The following is an 18,471-nucleotide window of genomic DNA, read 5'->3' as shown; positions in this document are numbered from 1 at the left end:
ACTGTGACAACTGGCACAAAATATCTGCCAAAAGCAGAGGGAAAGGGGTCGACTGGAAAATATGGCCGATTGACTAACAAAAATGGCCGGCCGACCAAAAACATTGCCGACCGACCAAAATATTTGGCCGGTAGCAAGAAAACAGAGCCGGTGGCCTCAAGCCAAGGCTGGTGAGGTGTGGGGATGGTTAACAAGCCATTCCCTGCCCTCAGAAGTAAAAACACAAGTGTTTGGTGTACAACCAAGCACAAAACAAACAAGTCGAGAGGTCTTGAGGCAAGGCGCGCGACCGAAACCTCCGAGAACTCAAGACGAACACAAACATGAATGATCACCTAGTGTTCAAACAGTGAAGTCCAAGTCTTGAGGACGCTCAAAAATGGGCTGTCTACAGATGTCTTCGACTAAGGATGCGCAAACTCCTCCTCCTCGCTGGACTCCTCATCATCTCTGATAAGTGCTCTACACCTGCCTCGGCTGCGAGTCAAGTCCCCTCTCCCAGCTCCTCGAGAAGGCCTGGATGGCCTAGCCTGTAGCGGTGGCATCTGAAAAAAAAAAAGTGGGCAATTTGAATACATCAGCCAAAGTATGTATATCAGATGCAGATACAGGAATGCTGCGTAGGGTGTGTGCTTGTTGATATAGTATGTGAATGCAGTGTGTCAGATGTGCTCTACGCATGCAGTCAACCAATGTAATGAAATGTTCAATTGCAGTCTGTCATCAGAAGTATGATAAATGCAAGGAAATCGAAAAGTGCAGAGACGCCGGTGATGAACAGCTGCGTCTCTCACCGCAGGACCATGCTCTTGAGTGAGGCCACTACTCCAAGTAACCCCTCAGTGTACCCTATGGGAGGCTACAGATGTAAGTGCAAGTCATCAGTGAATGAATGAATGTCTAAACAGCTGAGTGATAAATCAAAACTGTAAAGCATACCGGTGGCGAGTCAGGGTCATTGACGTATCGATGATCAAGCAATGAAGGCTCCAATGGAATTGGGTAGGATGTCCCATACCGCCAGCCTGTCAACTCGGTCGGAAGATCCAGCCACCCAGCATACTGACAAGTCGGGGGGATCTCTCTAGCCCCACTCCTCGATATGCCGGCCCTGCTAGTTGAAGGGGTATCTGCAGCCTGAACTCGACTCGATGATGGCACGCCAGTAGCCCTCCTCGTGGGAGTATAGACACCTGTCAGTGGAGGCATCAAGTATGTATGGCGGTAGGTCGCGTAATCTCCCTCCTCAAACAACAGAACTGCATCCGTACCCCACATGAGCTCCTCGACCTCCCAAGGAGTGAGTCTCTTAGTGGATCACAGGTCATCTGAAGGTGCTGAGGGGATACCCTGATCAGGGTTGCCCATCGTCTGACGCATGAAGTGATCCCCTAGAAACCAAGCCCTGCCAACTGGCCCCTCAAATAAAGTCCTGTATCGAGAAGAGGCCCATGCCCCAGGGAATCGGTACTGGGCATCTCCTGACAAGGGTGCCGAGGGCTGCCAAGAGATCTGTGGATAACAAGTGCATAAACTGATTAGATGCTGCAAATATGCAAGATGAACCAAAGCTAAGAACATGACGAATTCAGAGTTTTGGATTACTTCCGTCGGCCGTACAGTATCAAAGAACTGTCAGTGATAGGGCAAAGTCTCCCGAGTCCTCGGCTGACACCGACCCTCAAATCTGCGAGAATAGGAGATCTCAAGAGTTACTTCCACCTCGAGCTCAGGGGCCAGCGTCGGGAAATATGCATAAACCCATAGCTGTGAAGGCAAGACAGTGACTGTCAAAACACATAATATATTGAAAATACTAAATGACGAGTGTAGAACGTGGATACAGAATGCTGAGTGCAGAATGCAGAGTATAGAATGTAATGTGTGCCGTGTGTGCAGAGTACAGATAATAAAAAGCAGAAATGTAAATCAAGAGGGCAGAATGTACCTCCCAAGCTCTCCAGTAGCCACCCACTATGTTCCCTCTCCCGCGGGAGGTCGCACTCATATAACAGTAAAGGGTAGCGAGGCCAACGCCACCCCAATCATACTGGTTGACCTCTGATAGGTCTACCAAAGCATTGAGCAAATAAAGTCCCACCGTGTTCCCCCTATCAGAGAACAGGGTGGTCCCGATGAGGAACATCAAAAACCCCGGGCATACTGCTCTATCTCCTCGACAATCTCAGGCATAGTCCTCCAGAATTGCTCAGAGAACCAGGTGTACCTGACTCTACCTGATGATCTGTCTATCGGCAGGCGGGCTCCCAGTAGATAAATCCAAGGCGCCTCCCACTCGCCCATGTCTACGTCATAGGGGCCGGTCAGCCAGCCACGTCAAGGCCCGTCAACATAGAGAAGTTATATGGGGTCATCGTCATGTCCCCAGTAGCTAAAAAGTGGAATGGGTTGGTGGTGTCCCACCATCTCTCCACAAGTGCTCCCACGAGGGTCCTACTCGCCGGATAACGTGATATCCCCGCGCAAAAAGGTCCAAATCCTACCTCACCCACGATGTGACGTACAACATCTGGGAGCTCCATATACCACTCTCTAGCAAGGATCGATCCATAATGCTGTGTGGAACGGGAAGATACCTGCATCCAGAATGAACAGATGTATTCAGTTTCAGAATGAAATGTATGAGCTGCGTGCAAATGAAGTAAATGAATTGTGTGTTCAGAAATGAAATGTACGAGCTGCGTGCAAAGGAGGTAAATGAACTGTGTGTTCAGAAATGAAGTAAATGAACTATGTGTTTAGAAATGGAGTAAATCAACTGTGTGATCAGAAATAAAGATGTATGAGCTGCGTGTAAACAAAAATGTATGGGCTGTGCGTTCAGAATTGAAAGGTCTGAGCTGTGTGTTCAAAGTGGAATGTATGAGCTGCGTGCAAACAAAAATGTATGGGTTGCGTGTTCAGAATTAAAAGGTCTGAGCTGTGTGTTCGAAGTGGAATACATGAGCTGCGTGCAAAATTAAATCAAATACTGTGCGTCCAGTATGCGCTGCGTGCAAATGAAATGTGTGAGCTGTGTGTTCAAACAGAAAAGTGAGCTGTGTGCCCGAAAAAATGAGCTGTATACCCAAAGAACGAGCTGTGTGCTCGAAAATGCGCTGTGTGCCTAAGACAAACTGTGCAGTCAGAACGAACAGTATGTTCAGAGTAAGCTGCGTGCCAAGTGGACAGAATACTGTGTTGGGAGCTGCATGCTAAGGGAACAGAGTATTGTTATGTATGAGTTGTGTGCCAAATGGACTAGATTTTGTGTATATAAATATGTTCAGAACAAGCAGATATAATACACAGCGAGTACATGAAATGTGCAAGAAATGCAGAATACATTACAGAGAATGTAAAAGGAAATATGTACCTCTCGCGCCTGATGAGATAGATGAGACGTTGGCTCTGCAGCAGTAGGTCCGCGGGTGCTCGCCGCTCGAAGTCAGTAAAGTGATAAAAGGTGGTAGGTGGTAGGTGGTAGGACGTGCTCCTGAGGGTGGTATCTCTCCAGGTCGAAAGGCCAAATCCTCGGAGGCAATGACATGATGTCTGGCTTGTCCCTGGCATGTGGAGAGCCTCCGTCGTGACGAAAATGATCTGCCATCCGAAGAAATCTGCAAAAATGAGCGAAATGAGCCAAAATTGTAAAAAGTCAACAAAAGTCAGCTCCCGGGAAAGAAAAAAGTCAAAAAAAGTCAACCCCCGAGAAAATGTGCCAAAGTTCGAGACAAACATAACTCAAGTGTTGAAAATGGAGAAGGAAGCTCCGAAATCAAATTTTAATCGGTTCCAAACGAAGAGAATCAAAAGTTTTCACGAAACAACTTCCTGTGGGGCGTTGGAAAACGTGTATAAAGTGCAGATCTGAGAGAAAAGTGTCTAGGGAGCAAGAGGAGTCGATTTCGACCTTGGAGGTGTGAGCAAAAGTGATTTGGATGAGTGAACTTAAAGCTCCGGCCTTAAAAGACTAAACTGCCCCGAATTTTTGTAAACTGGTCGGCCTACTAGTTTTTCTGGTCGGCCGGCCACCTTGGTGAGCAAGAGCTGGTCAGCCACTAGCCTGGGTGGTCGACCTTCCTCCGGGATGGTCACCAAGGCCCCTTTGTTCTCCCTGTATATTTTGGTGACGATTGGAGTCCTCGGCTCTCAAGAAAGTACAAGAAAAGTACACTTTCCGGCGCGAAATTGTCTCTGCGGGAACTTCAAATTCAATTCTTCGATACATGGCTCATCATTACTCATCAAGAACAAGGTGTATCCTTTTTGAATACGTTGTGACCCCTCCGGGAGGTTGTAGACACCCCATTTTTGACCGACCTCAAGACTTGGACGTCATCGTTTGAACACTCGGTGATCATCCTTGTTCGTGTTCGTCTTGAGTTTTCGGAGGTCTCGGCTACGCGCCCTGCCTCAGGATCTCTCAACTCGACTGTTTTGTGTCTGGTTTTGCACCAAACACTTGTTGTTTTGCTTCTGAGGGTGGGAAGTAGCTTGTAGGCCATCCCCACACCTCACCGGCCATGGCTTGAGGCCACTGGCCTTGTTTCCTTGCCACCGGCCATTGGTGACGGCCGGTCGGCACTATTGATGGTCAGTCGGCATTGTGTTTGGTCGGCCGGCCACTGTTTCTGATCAATCGGCCACTTTTCCTAGCCGAGAGCTTTTCTTGAGGGAGCTTGACCCTTTTGAACCCTTTTTTAGCTTTTTGAGGAAGCTTGAACCTCTTTAGCTTCTCCAAGAAGCTTGACCCTTTTTTTAGCTTCTCCAAGAAGCTTGACCCTTTTGAACCTTCTTAGCTTCTTGAGGAAGCTTGAACCTTTTCAGCTTCTCCAAGAAGCTTGACCCTTTTGAGCCTTTTTTTTTTAGCTTCTTGAGGAAGCTTGAACCTTTTTAGCTTCTCCGAGAAGCTTGACCCTCTTTTTAGCTTCTCTAAGAAGCTTGAATCTTTTGACCCTTTGTCTAGCTTCTCCAAGAAGCTTGACCCTTTTAAGCTTCTCCAAGAAGCTTGACCCCTTTTTCTTAGCTTCTTCAAGAAGCTTGAACCTCTTGACCCCTTTGCCTAGCTTCTCCAAGAAGCTTGGCCCTTTTGGTCCAAGCTTCTAAGAGAAGCTTGGCCTTTTTGGTCGAAGCTTCTAGGAGAAGCTTTGCCCCCTTCGATTCTCTATAAAAAGAGAGCCTCTCCTCCCCTTTAGAGGGTTAGAGAAATCTGATATATATCACATATATATCACTCCCTCCCTATATCTCCCTCTCTCTCTACATTTGTGTTGGTTAGAGGGTCCAAAAGGGTCTAGTTTTTGGCCATTTGAACTACAACTCTTGGCCTAACACCTCCATCATCAACCTAAGGAGCTTGGAGGCCATTTTCAGAGGCTAAGGGACTGTTTTTTGGGACTAAGAGGCTGCTGTCCCCTTTAGGCTACAAAGGTAACCCCTTTTCCCTCTTTATTCCCCGTTTTTGCACACACATTTAGCTTATCTTGCTTGCTGTTTTGAGCTTCGTGTATAACATAAAAAAGTTCTATTTTTTTTTGTGTTTAAGATACTTCATTAAGGCCACTTTTGTGTTTGGGGTCGTTTACCCCCTCTTTGGCCTTGTTTGGACCCATTTTGTGCTATTTTTGGTGAGCTTCGGGACCACCTTGTTTGGGCCTCCTCACCACTGAAATCTTGAGGGATTTCAGTGGTGAGGATGGTGGTTTATGGTCCTAAGAAGGAGAGGGCCATCCCCTCTCCTTGTTGTCTTGTTTGATGCCCTTTTTGGCCTTACAAAGGGGCCTATATTTGCACACTTCTTGGGCTCGGTTCAGGCATTTTTCAGTGGGTTTTAGGGCCCCCATAAGCCATTTGCAGAGTTGTTTTGGTCATATTGAGTGTCCCTCTTGCATGTGTATAACAACCCCTTGCATGGCCTTCCAAAGGAGCACCTCATTCTAACATGTGTTGGCTCTATTTCAGTGGGTATTTGGTGTTTATTTAGCATGTTTTACCTCTGTCCCATGTTGGTTTGTTGACCCTTGTCATGCATCATACACTTGCTTTGTATTCCTCTATTTTGCCTAGAAATGCATCTTGCCTTTGGACCACCATGCTTGCATATTTTGGCTTAGCTTTGTGAAGTTTTTGGTCATGTTTTAACATGCTTAAGGTCTGTCTTAGGTCTTTGGATTCATGTTTTCCATGCTTTGTATAGCTTCTTTGCATTCTAGCTTACTAGCCTTGGGTGTGTAGGTCACTAGTATGCTTTACTTGGCTTGTTCTCATGATTTGGCATCATTGGAGACCACATTTCAGTCCATGTTCCATGCTTGCATGCTTGCATTTTCCATCCCTTTCATGCTTTGAAGAGTTAATAGCTTATGCTCCATGTTTAGGCCTTTGTGCATGCATGCTTCTGTGTGAGTTTTCATGCCTTTGTTACATCATTTTAGCCACTAATTTTGGCATGCTTGAGAGCTACCTATATTAGTTTAAGTCCATCTTTGCATGATGTTGCATGCTTGTCTTGCATATTGTCCCATCCTTGCTCCATTTTGCATGATTGTTGCATGCTATACATGTTCACATGTTCATGTTGCATACTTAGCTTCCATGCCTAGGTTGCATAGTATTTTGGCATGCATACTTTGCCTCTTGAATTGAGTATGATAGAGGTTGAGTTCATTTTTTGTTTATGTGCATTTCATTCCACATTGAAATTGCACACCTTGGTTTCTTGTGCCATCCCGCATTGAAATGCGCGATTGGTGGTCCGAGGGCCGAGAGCCATGCTCCCTTGAGTCCCTTGCATGATAGGGAGTGTGGTTGGTGCATACATTTGCTTGAAATACATTGCCATGCCTTGTCTGCCCTCTGCTGCTATCAAACAGGTTTCAACAGAAAGAATTGGCCGGCTGGCAGTGTTTGGTGCCGACCGGCAAAACAGGTTTGGCCGAGAGAATAATGTTTAGCCGATGACCATTCTAAATGGCCAGTGATGATCTCACGCAGCTGGTGGTGCTCCACAGTGTCCATGAAGCATACCTTGGGAGTTGTGAAATTTTCAGAGGAGCAGAGCAGGGAAAATGGAGGCAAACTTGTGCATGGCGTTGGATTTCCGAGCAAAGCCGAGCATGCATGCATTCATTCCTCTTCCCGAGGCCTTTTACAGCATTCCATAGCTTAGTTAGTTTATTAATTAATCAAGGGCTTGTAATATTTAATTAGCTTGTAGGTTAATTAAATTGTATATTCTTTTGGTCCCTCCGGGTGAGGGCAAATTTGTAATAAGTGTGGGTGCGTGTGTGTATGTCTTCCAACTCCACGTCTTTCTTCCCTTTTATTTACCTGCTTTCAATGGTTAGTATTAGGGCATATCTAAATTAGCATACCTTATGCTATGCATGCGTGCATCCATACATTTGTCTTACATGCATCGGGTTCGGCACATCATGCTAACTGCACTTGTATTTCAAATCCAAGTTGAGTACTTGTTAGTTGTAGCATTTCACATGCCATTCTTTAGGATTGCCGAGCCTATTATAGTTGCATTTTGCATGTGCTGCATTAGCCATCTTAACATGAACTAGGATCATGCATATGATTACTAACTAGTTTCTGTTTTGGCTTGGAGTACTCTGTAAGTTCTTTTGCTTTAGCATCCTTGCATGCGTGTGAGTGTTGCCATGACAGCATGATTACCATGAGGCTAGCTGCTTATGTGATATAACTGCTTGAATGCCTGTGGATGGAGGTTGAATTACCTAACTTGGAATAATGCATTAAAACTGTGAGTTTTAAGCCCACTAGATAGTGGCAAAACCGTCTTTTATAAAAGCCCACTCGAGGATGGCAAAACCTGCATTTTAGCCTACTTGCAGGTAGCAAACCATTTTCAAAACAAGCATGAAATGTTTTGTTCCAATTTAGGCGATTTGGTCTATCCTTGTTTGCTGTGCGCATAACATAGTAATTCTAGACTAATAACCGGAATAAAAACACATAACGTTTTTAAAAATGGGTATCATGGTTAGTAGAGGCCGATCTTCGGATCGGGCGAGAGGGGGTGCTCATAGCTAACCTTCCCCAATCGTACCCTAGCTCCCGAGCCGAGGCAACTTTGGTGATGACGGACGCGTGGCCTTTGGCACCAAGTCAGGGTTTCCTAAATTCCCACAAAAATAAAATATTTAGGTGGCGACTCTGTATCTGGCAAAGCAGTCCATGTTTGGCACTTCTTTTCAAAAATCTGTTTCTCAAAACGATTTGCCAGATTTGGACTCTTTGGTTCAGATTAAGAACCGTGACCCAAATTGAGTCCGAATTGTAGCGGGGTCCCTCGCGGACGTATTACATTTTCTGGCGAGTCTGCTGTGGACTTAGAGAGCTTGACTCGAACTCGTGATATCCTGTTTTGATTTCACTTATGTGTTTCTTTGCATTGCATGTGCATTGGTGCGCCTAGGACGCCGTGTTTGCCATCCGCCATTCCTGAACGGTTTGCCGGAGGCTTGTCTTGTCAAGGCATGAGCATAAGGCTGACCGGTTATGAGCTCTGACAGTATGGGAACACAAACCCCGATTTTACCGGGGCACCCCTTTTGACCATTCGACCTAGTGCATATTCGGAATCCATAGTGACCATTCCAAGTAAGGACAGGTTGCTTACCCGATTATAGGTTGTTTGAAACCGCTGCGTGCGTAGTGAAACCCTAGCTCCTGACAAAATAGGACAGGGAAACCCTACCCCAACATAGGGGTGTTTTGGCTCTCATTTGCTTGCTATGTGCTTTTGGAGTTGGCCTCTATAGGAATGCATATATCAGTTTGTAAGTCTGGGTATCAGGCCTGCGGGCATCAGTGTTTTGAGAATCAGTTATATCTGCAGGTATCAGATTCAGATTTGGGGCAGCGATTTTGGGGAATAGTGATCAGTAGTAGAATACAGTTATTCAGTTATGCCTATGCCCGTTCTGATGAAATTGGGCTGAGATGCTGCCTGTTTTCTCTTTTGCTAGGTAGTCCTGCAACCATAGCTTCAGAAGGGTCCAATATCCCCCAAGGTTCATTGGACTTGTACTGATAGACTTTGTTAGGTCATAGACTTAGTTCAAGGGTAATCAGGGCCAGAGAAGGCTAGTCAGGCACAGACAACCAGTACAACAGCTACCAGATCAGTGATCTTTGAGCAGTTGGGCTGAGATTTCCGAGCCTATTGCCGACACAGATATACCGGTTGCTCAGTTAGATTAGAACAGTATGTCGAGTCTGGAAGAGATGGTGCGCCAACTCCAGGATAGTATGAAAGCCATGCAGCAAGACACTGTCCGTCAAGCAGAATTCGCCAAGCAACAGGCTGTGGTCATAGCCTAACAAGCAGAGACAATTGCCAGATTGGAGTAGCAAACTGGAGTATCTACTTCGCACCAGGCTCCTCCCCCACCAAGAGTTCCTATTCTCGGGGAGGCAACCCGCGTCCAGGATGATACGGACATTCCAGTTGGGCCAGCTCCGCCGGTTCTACCCCAGCTATCCAAGACACCCATCAACCTACCGAACTCCCCTTTTGAGTTAGAGACGGATCCAACGGCACTAAAGATGAGCAAGCTTGAAAAGTTGTTCAAGAAGGCTCAAGGCATGAAATCCGTCCCGGACATCGAGGATGGGTATACCGATGCAGCTATGACGTTGCCAGACAGATTCAAGATGCCACATATTGACCGTTTCGATGGGTTCGGGGATCCTATGGTGCACTTGCGGCTGTTTTCAGACATTCTAAGGCCGATGGGCCTCACCAGATTACAGAAGCAATCATTGTTTGGCCGGACCCTGTCTGGGATAGCCGCAATCTGGTATGCGAAATTGGAGAACTCTGTGAAACAGAATTGGGAAGAGATGGCTGAGGCCTTCAGTGATCAATACTCCTACAACACACAGATTGAGGTCACAACTCGTGATCTTGAAGTCACCTGCCAAGAGCCAAAGGAGGGTTTTTCAGAGGTTGTGGCGAGGTGGAGAGCAAAGGCCTCGATGATGGCTACAAGGCCTTCTGACAAAGACCAGATAAGGATGGTTGTGCGCAACCTCCAACCCAAACTAATGCAGAAAATGATCGTGCTCCCCTTCCCTACCTTTTCAGATCTGCATGAGATGGGGGTACAGATCGAGGATGCTATGAAGTAGGGCCTCATTGATCAGGAGAAGGAGCAGCCCAGGAGGGCGTTTACCCACAGTTCGAATGCGACCACCAGTGGTGACGCAGCTGCAAGATCTTCTGAAGTGGGCATGGTCGCCACCACCACACCATGAACAGCCACCCCTTTTGTTAGTGCATCCAATCCAAAGCCCCGAACTTCGGACTATCTACCCCGAGGCAAGAGGGTTTTCACCCCACTCTTTATGCCTTTGTCTAAAGCCCTGAGGGTCCTACTCAGGAAAGGACATCTGAAACCGTTGGAACAACGGCCTCTACCCGATCCTCTCCCTCCAAAGCATGACCTGACTAAGTACTGTGCTTTTCATCAGCAAACCGGTCATGACACCGACAGTTGCGTCCGTCTCCGCCACGAGATACAAAATTTGATTGACAACAAGGTCATCCCTGCACCAGGTCCTGCAAAGTCTATCGGCACTTGATCGGTGAACTTGCGGGGGATAATGTGATGTGATCGAGGGATGAACTACCTGTGGGCGGCACTCAGTTTACTCCAGATATGGTGTATGGCACGTACTATTTTGAGCATTTGTGAATGCTAGTTTTGTACATTCTGACTTGGGTATTGGGTCAGTCTTGTTGTGTTGTTTTGAGTCTATTTTGAGTCAGTCCTTTTGTTTCGAGGTCTGTCTTGTCGTATCGAGTCAGTCCTGTTGTGTAGGAGTCGGGTGATTCCGGGGGTGTTTCCTCGGACATCACTATCTTGTTTTGTGTTTGTCTTTTTGCTTTCTTTTGAGTCTGTTTCTGCCTTGGAGCCAATTATGCCAACAGATTTGAATGGAACAGCAGTGATTTTCACACTTTTGTGTTTGCTTCTGCCGTGTGCCAGTTGTGCCAGAAGTTTGAATGGAATGACAGTGCTCTTTGCCTGCCTTTTCTGTGCCTTTGAAGTCATTGTAATGACCTAAGTTTTTCAAAACTTTTTTCGAAACATTCTGATAAAAACGAAGAGGAAGGAATTCCTCAGGTTTTGCAAAACTTGATCAATTGAGAGAAAGAGAGGCATGCTAAGCCCTTAATGATTGAGACCATGCTTGTTAATGTGAGTACTGAGAAGGACCCTGGCTTGATCCAGATTGGTTCTACACTGTCTTCGGCGCGAGCGATTTGTCGCTTTCTTAAAAAATTTCAAAAAATATTTTGCACGGTCCTGCGAAGACTTGTGTGGGATCGCTCTTGAGATTGTGCAGCTTAGGATTGCTCTCAGCCTCGAGATTCGACCCCTCGCTTTCAAACCTTGAACCTGAGTTCAGAACGTTCAACGGTCAACCACAACGTGAGGCCTATGTGGCCATTTTGAAGCAGCCCTCGAACAAGAGGCACCAAAGTCAGATCAAGAAGATCAGATCAAAGGAAGCTTGTAAAGCTAGATCAGAAGTCCCCCCCCCCCCTCAAACTAGGGGCAAAAATGTCAGATATGCTCGAAGAGCCGAAGATGGATCCTTCAGTAAATCAATACAACAGCCACTCTCCTGGATACGAATGGCTTCAAAACCCTAAAACCATTTGGCATGGACTTGTTACACTTTTACCCTTTGAGAGGCTCGCTGGGCCGAAAACCTGGAAGGGCGACCCAGGCAAAAGTTACAGCAAGAGAAAAATACAAAAAAAAAGCAAAAAAAAAAAAATATGCAAAAGAAAAGAAAAAAAAGAAAGAAAAAAAAATGCAAGAAAAAAGAAGAGAAAAAGAAATGAAAAAAATTGAAAAGAAAAGAAGAACAAAGCTCACAAGGTCGAAAACCTACAACGGGCGCCTTGGCAAAAGTTAGAGCCTAAAAAGGAGAGGATAATACCCGAGTGTACCTTACCCCGAACTACGTAAGGCTTGATTCCCATCCTTGGGATACGTAGGCAACTTCATTCTGAAGTCCAGCCCCAAAACACTTCAAATTCGATCATGTCCATGTAATGGCTTTGATCGTCTTTGCCTTCTCTGTATCCGTGAGTTCGGTTGTGATCGTCACTCTGAGGACTGATTGCAATGTGCTATAGCGCTATCCAAACAAGGGGCAACTTTCCGTTGCCATTCAATGCACTGCGGTGCCATTCAAACAAGGGGCAACTTTCCGTTGCCATGCAGTTCTCTTCGAACAAGGGGCAATTTTCCATTGTTATGGATCCGAGGTTGCGCCTCTCAAAAGTAGGTTTCGTGCTCGTTGAGCATTGACAGTTTACAAAAATAGTTTTTGAAAATTTTTACTGATGTTGACTATTTTCTCGAAAACTATTTCATTTTCCAAAATTGGACCATTTCTTGGACCCAAAAAGGGAAAATTTTCAGTGCTCATAACCTAACTTGCATGATTTTCAAATAAAAAATCGAACAAGTATGTTAATCTAACTCTCATATTGGTCAAGATTGTTTTAGTAGAAAACAAAAACAAAAAATGGTCAAAATGATGAAATAGGGGCACAGTTGAGTCAGGTGTTCTGTCTTTCTCCCGTTGTCAACATACTTGCCAGAAAGGGCACTCTACTTGCCGAAAGGGCACCATATTCGCCAGAAAAGGGCACCACTGAAGTTGACCGCAAAAGGGCAGAAAGCTCTCACACCCTCCAAGCAATGAGGTATCAAGCCAAGTGCGGAGCACGAACCAGAATGGGACAAGATATCCCATTCCCTCCTCTCGGCAGATCTGATCACGTCCAAACTCCCTAGCAGAGCATCGTCAACCGATGTCAGCTGCAGATTTGCTACACACCCAATTGTAGCGCAGCCCCTCTGTGGGAGAAAGTTAACTGTTGTGAGCAGAAGAAGAGAATCTAGCAGAATGCTTGGGGCAAGAACCCGCAACTTCCTGTTTATCCACCAACCACCCAGGAGAGGGATGAAAAATGAGAGATTAAAGAATAGAGAGATGTGCACTAAGAGAAAAAGTGAGGAAAAGGGCTTTTTCAGAAAAATAGAGCTTGAGTGCCGAGTGATGTGAGAATCACAAATGAGAAAGGGTGGGAAACAATACCTGAAGAAACAGGCTCCCTGTGCACGTCTGTATGTCGTGTCTTTTGTTTTGTTTGTCTCAAATCTTGTTTTGAATCGTTTCGAGTGTTACTCGATGCGTTTAGGTTGTTTACCTTTGTGTTTTTCCTTGTCGAGTCGTTTTGGCTGTGGCCAGTCGTAAGCTCAATACCCGGTCGAGAACTCATCCTCAATTTCAAAAATGAATCGTTTTGTGCTCAGAGTGCTGTGCTATTCTCTACACTTGTGCAAAACAAGAATTTGTTATTTCTTAAAACCGCAGGGTTCAACCTAGGTCATGCGAGAACAGTAAAACAAGGACCTATTTGAAGCTATATGGGTTCCAGACTACAAAGCAAAAGAAAAGAGGGAAAATCGAAGCATCTGAGTGTGTTTCACCTTCAGCAAATTTCGTGATTGTACTCCGGATGTACCTCTTCAGGCCTTGTCAGTGCTCCGAAGAATGAGTGTGCCTCTACTCCAAGCTTAAGCCTGCTTCAAGTCAGAATGGCAATTAAAGCAACAGCAGATGTTATCTCTCGCCAATGTAAACAGGGTGTCCCTTTTTTGAGCAGAGTTGTGTTGCCAAGTCCTCCGAAAGGTAAATCGGAGGCACCAGAGTACGTGTTTGATGCCCTTCCATTGCATAGAATGTGAACCTTCATAGACACTTCAGTTGCATGCGTGCCGCACATCGTTATGTTTCTGCATAGAATATGCTTTCAATGTTGCATAGAAAATGCCCTCATACTTGCATGGAAAATGCATTTTATCGCACTGTCATGTGCACCTGCATTGCATTGTTTTGCGCGCTCCTTTGTTTGGAAACACTGGGATACGTCCTTTTGTTTCTTATACCTTTCTGAAACACCGGGATACGTCCCTACGTTTTTGTTTCTCTCTCTTTCCGAAACACCGGGATACGTCCCTATGTTTCTCCCTTCTTTCGAAACACCAGGATACGTCCCTACGTTTCCCTTTCTCCTTCTTTTCCGAAACACCGGGATACGTCCCTATGTTTCTCCTACCTTTCCGAAGCACCGGGATGCGTCCCTATGTTTCTTCTTCCATTCCGAAACAACGGGATACGTCCCTATGTTTCTTCCTTCTCTCCGAAACACTGGGATATGTCCCTATGTTTCTCTTTCCATTCCGAAACTCCGGGATACGTCCCTATGTTTCTCTTTCCATTCCGAAACAATGGGATATGTCCCTATGTTTCTCCTCCTTGTTCGAAACTCTGGGATACGTCCCTAATCCTTGGGATACGTCCCTAATCTTTGGGATACGTCCCTAATCTTTGGGATACGTCCCTAACCTTTGGGATACGTCCCTAATCTTTGGAATACGTCCCTAATCCTTGGGATACGTCCCTAACCTTTGGGATACGTCCCTTTGTTTCTCCCTCTTCGGTTAAAAGTGCTTGGAATACGTTCCAATGCTCACACCATTTCGAAACACCGGGATACGTCCCTATGTTTCTCTCTCCTTCTGAAACTCCGAGATACGTCCCTATGTTTCTCTTTTTCTGAAACACCGGGATACGTCCCTATGTTTCTCTCTCCTTCCGAAACTCCAGGATACGTCCCTATGTTTCTTTCTCTTTTTCCGAAACACTGGGATACGTCCCTATGTTTCTCTTTTTCCAAAACACCGGGATACGTCCCTACGTTTCTCTCTTCTTTTTGAAATACTAGGATACGTCCCTATGTTTCTTCTCCCTTCTTTCCGAAACACCGGGATACGTCCCTATGTTTCGTCTCTTTTTTCGAAACACCGGGATACGTCCCTATGTTTCTCCTTCTTTTTCCGAAACACCGGGATGCGTCCCTATGTTTCTCATTCGTTTCGAGACACCAGGATATGTCCCTATGTTTCTCCCCCTTTGGTTAAGAGCATTTGGAATATGTTCCAATGCTTATACATTTTCGTAACACCGGAATACGTCCCTATGTTTCTTGCATGATCATATGTTATGCTCGGCTTTGTGCATTGTCTTGCATTTTGCCCCTGCCCTCGGGCGCATACCTTTATTTGTACCTTGTATGCTTTTGTCTAAGTCTTCGGCCTTGTCAAAAATGGGTCGTCTCTGGGCTTTGACACTCACTCCCGTCATTTTTATGGCTCTCGAGTTCTGTCAAAGAGGGGCAACTGTAGACACCCCATTTTTGACCGACCTCAAGACTTGGACGTCATCGTTTGAACACTCGGTGATCATCCTTGTTCGTGTTCGTCTTGAGTTCCCGGAGGTCTCGGCTACGCGCCCTGCCTCAGGATCTCTCGACTCGACTGTTTTGTGTCTGTTTGTGCACCAAACACTTGTTGTTTTGCTTCTGAGGGTGGGAAGTAGCTTGTAGGCCCTCCCCACACCTCACCGGCCATGGCTTGAGGCCACCGGCCTTGTTTCCTTGCCACCGGCCATTGGTGACAGCCGGTCGGCACTATTGATGGTCGGTCGGCATTGTGTTTGGTCGGCCGGCCACTGTTTCTGATCAATCGGCCACTTTTCCTGGCCGAGACCTTTTCTTGAGGGAGCTTGACCCTTTTAAACCCTTTTTTAGCTTCTTGAGGAAGCTTGAACCTCTTTAGCTTCTCCAAGAAGCTTGACCCTTTTTTTAGCTTCTCCAAGAAGCTTGACCCTTTTGAACCTTTTTAGCTTCTTGAGGAAGCTTGAACCTTTTTAGCTTCTCCAAGAAGCCTGACCCTTTTGAACCTTTTTTTTTTAGCTTCTTGAGGAAGCTTGAACCTTTTTAGCTTCTCCAAGAAGCTTGACCCTCTTTTTAGCTTTCCAAGAAGCTTGACCCTTATTAGCTTCTCCAAGAAGCTTGACCCTTTTTTTTAGCTTCTTCAAGAAGCTTGAACCTCTTGACCCCTTTGCCTAGCTTCTCCAAGAAGCTTGGCCCTTTTGGTCCAAGCTTCTAAGAGAAGCTTGGCCTTTTTGGTCCAAGCTTCTAAGAGAAGCTTTGCCCCCTTGGTTTCTCTATAAAAAGAGAGCGTCTCCTCCCCTTTAGAGGGTTAGAAAAATCTGATATATATCACATATATATCACTCCCTCTCTATATCTCCCTCTCTCTCTACATTTGTGTTGGTTAGAGGGTCCAAAAGGGTCTAGTTTTTGGCCATTTGAACTACAACTCTTGGCCTAAGACCTCCATCATCAACCTAAGGAGCTTGGGGGCCATTTTCAGAGGCTAAGGGACTGTTTTTTGGGACCAAGAGGATGCTGTCCCCTTTAGGCTACAAAGGTAACCCATTTTCCCTCTTTATTTCCCGTTTTTGCACACACTTTTAGCCTATCTTGCTTGCTGTTTTGAGCTTCGTGTATAACATAAAAAAGTTCTATTTTTTTTTGTGTTTAAGATACTTCGTTAAGGTCACTTTTGTGTTTGGGGTCGTTTACCCCCTCTCAGGCCTTGTTTGGCCCCATTTTGTGCTATTTTTGGTGAGCTTCGGGACCACCTTGTTTGGGCCTCCTCACCACTGAAATCTTGAGGGATTTCAGTGGTGAGGATGGTGGTTTAAGGTCCTAAGAAGGAGAGGGCCATCCCCTCTCCTTGTTGTCTTGTTTGATGCCCTTTTTGGCCTTACAAAGGGGCCTATATTTGCACACTTCTTGGGCTCGGTTCAGGCATTTTTCAGTGGGTTTTAGGGCCCCCATAAGCCATTTCTAGAGTTGTTTTGGTCATATTGAGTGTCCCTCTTGCATGTGTATAACAACCCCTTGCATGGCCTTCCAAAGGAGCACCTCATTCTAACATGTGTTGGCTCTATTTCAGTGGGTATTTGGTGTTTATTTAGCATGTTTTACCTCTGTCCCATGTTGGTTTGTTGACCCTTGGCATGCATCATACACTTTCTTTGTATTCCTCTATTTTGCCTAGAAATGCATCTTGCCTTTGGACCACCATGCTTGCATATTTTGGCTTAGCTTTGTGAAGTTTTTGGTCATGTTTTAACATGCTTAAGGTCTATCTTGGGTCTTTGGATTCATGTTTTCCATGCTTTGTATGGCTTCTTTGCATTCTAGCCTACTAGCCTTGGGTGTGTAGGTCACTAGTATGCTTTACTTGGCTTGTTCTCATGATTTGACATCATTGGAGACCACATTTCAGTCCATGTTCCATGCTTGCATACTTGCATTTTCCTTCCCTTTCATGCTTTGAAGAGTTAATAGCTTATGCTCCATGTTTAGGCCTTTGTGCATGCATGCTTTTGTGTGAGTTTTCATGCCTTTGTTACATCATTTTAGCCACTGATTTTGGCATGCTTGAGAGCTACCTATATTAGTTTAAGTCCATCTTTGCATGATGTTGCATGCTTGTCTTGCATATTGTCCCATCCTTGCTCCATTTTGCATCATTGTTGCATGCTATACATATTCACATGTTCATGTTGCATACTTAGCTTCCATGCCTAGGTTGCATAGTATTTTGGCATGAATACTTTGCCTCATGAATTGAGTATGATAGAGGTTGAGTTCATTGTTTGTTTATGTGCATTTCATTCCACATTGAAATTGCATACCTTGTTTTCTTGAGCCATCACGCATTGAAATGCGCGATTGGTGGTCCGAGGGTCGAGGGCCATGCTCCCTTGACTCCCTTGCATGATAGGGAGTGTGGTTGGTGCATACATTTGCTTGAAATATATTGCCATGCCTTGTCTGTCCTTTGCTGCTGTCAAACAGGTTTCAGCAGGAAGAATTGGCCGGCCGGCAGTGTTTGGTGCCGACCGGCAAAACAGGTTTGGCACCGACCGGAAAAACAGGTTTGGCCGAGAGAATAATGTTTAGCCGATGACCATTCTAAACGGCCAGTGATGATCTCACTCAGCCGGTGGTGCTCCACAGTGTCCATGAAGCATACCTTGGGAGTTGTGAAATTTTCAGAGGACCAGAGCATGGAAAATAGAGGCAAACTTGTGCATGGCGTTGGATTTCCGAGCAAAGCCGAGCATGCATGCATTCATTCCTCTTCCCGAGGCCTTTTACTGCTTTCCATAGCTTAGTTAATTTATTAATTAATTAAGGGCTTGTAATATTTAATTAGCATGTAGGTTAATTAAATTGTATGTTCTTTTGGTCCCTCCGGGCGAGGGCAAATTTGTAATAAGTGTGGGTGCGTGTGTGTATGTCTTCCAACCGCACGTCTTTCTTCCCTTTTATTTACCTGCTTTCAATGGTTAGTATTAGGGCATATCTAAATTAGCATACCTTATGCTATGCATGCGTGCATCCATACATTTGTCTTACATGCATCGGGTTCGGCACATCATGCTAACTGCACTTGTATTTCAAATCCAAGTTGAGTACTT

Source organism: Camellia sinensis, chromosome 9 (assembly GCF_055761805.1).
Source record: "Camellia sinensis isolate YWXY chromosome 9, ASM5576180v1, whole genome shotgun sequence".
NCBI classification, from domain to species: domain Eukaryota; kingdom Viridiplantae; phylum Streptophyta; class Magnoliopsida; order Ericales; family Theaceae; genus Camellia; species Camellia sinensis.
This window is presented reverse-complemented; position numbering follows the sequence as displayed.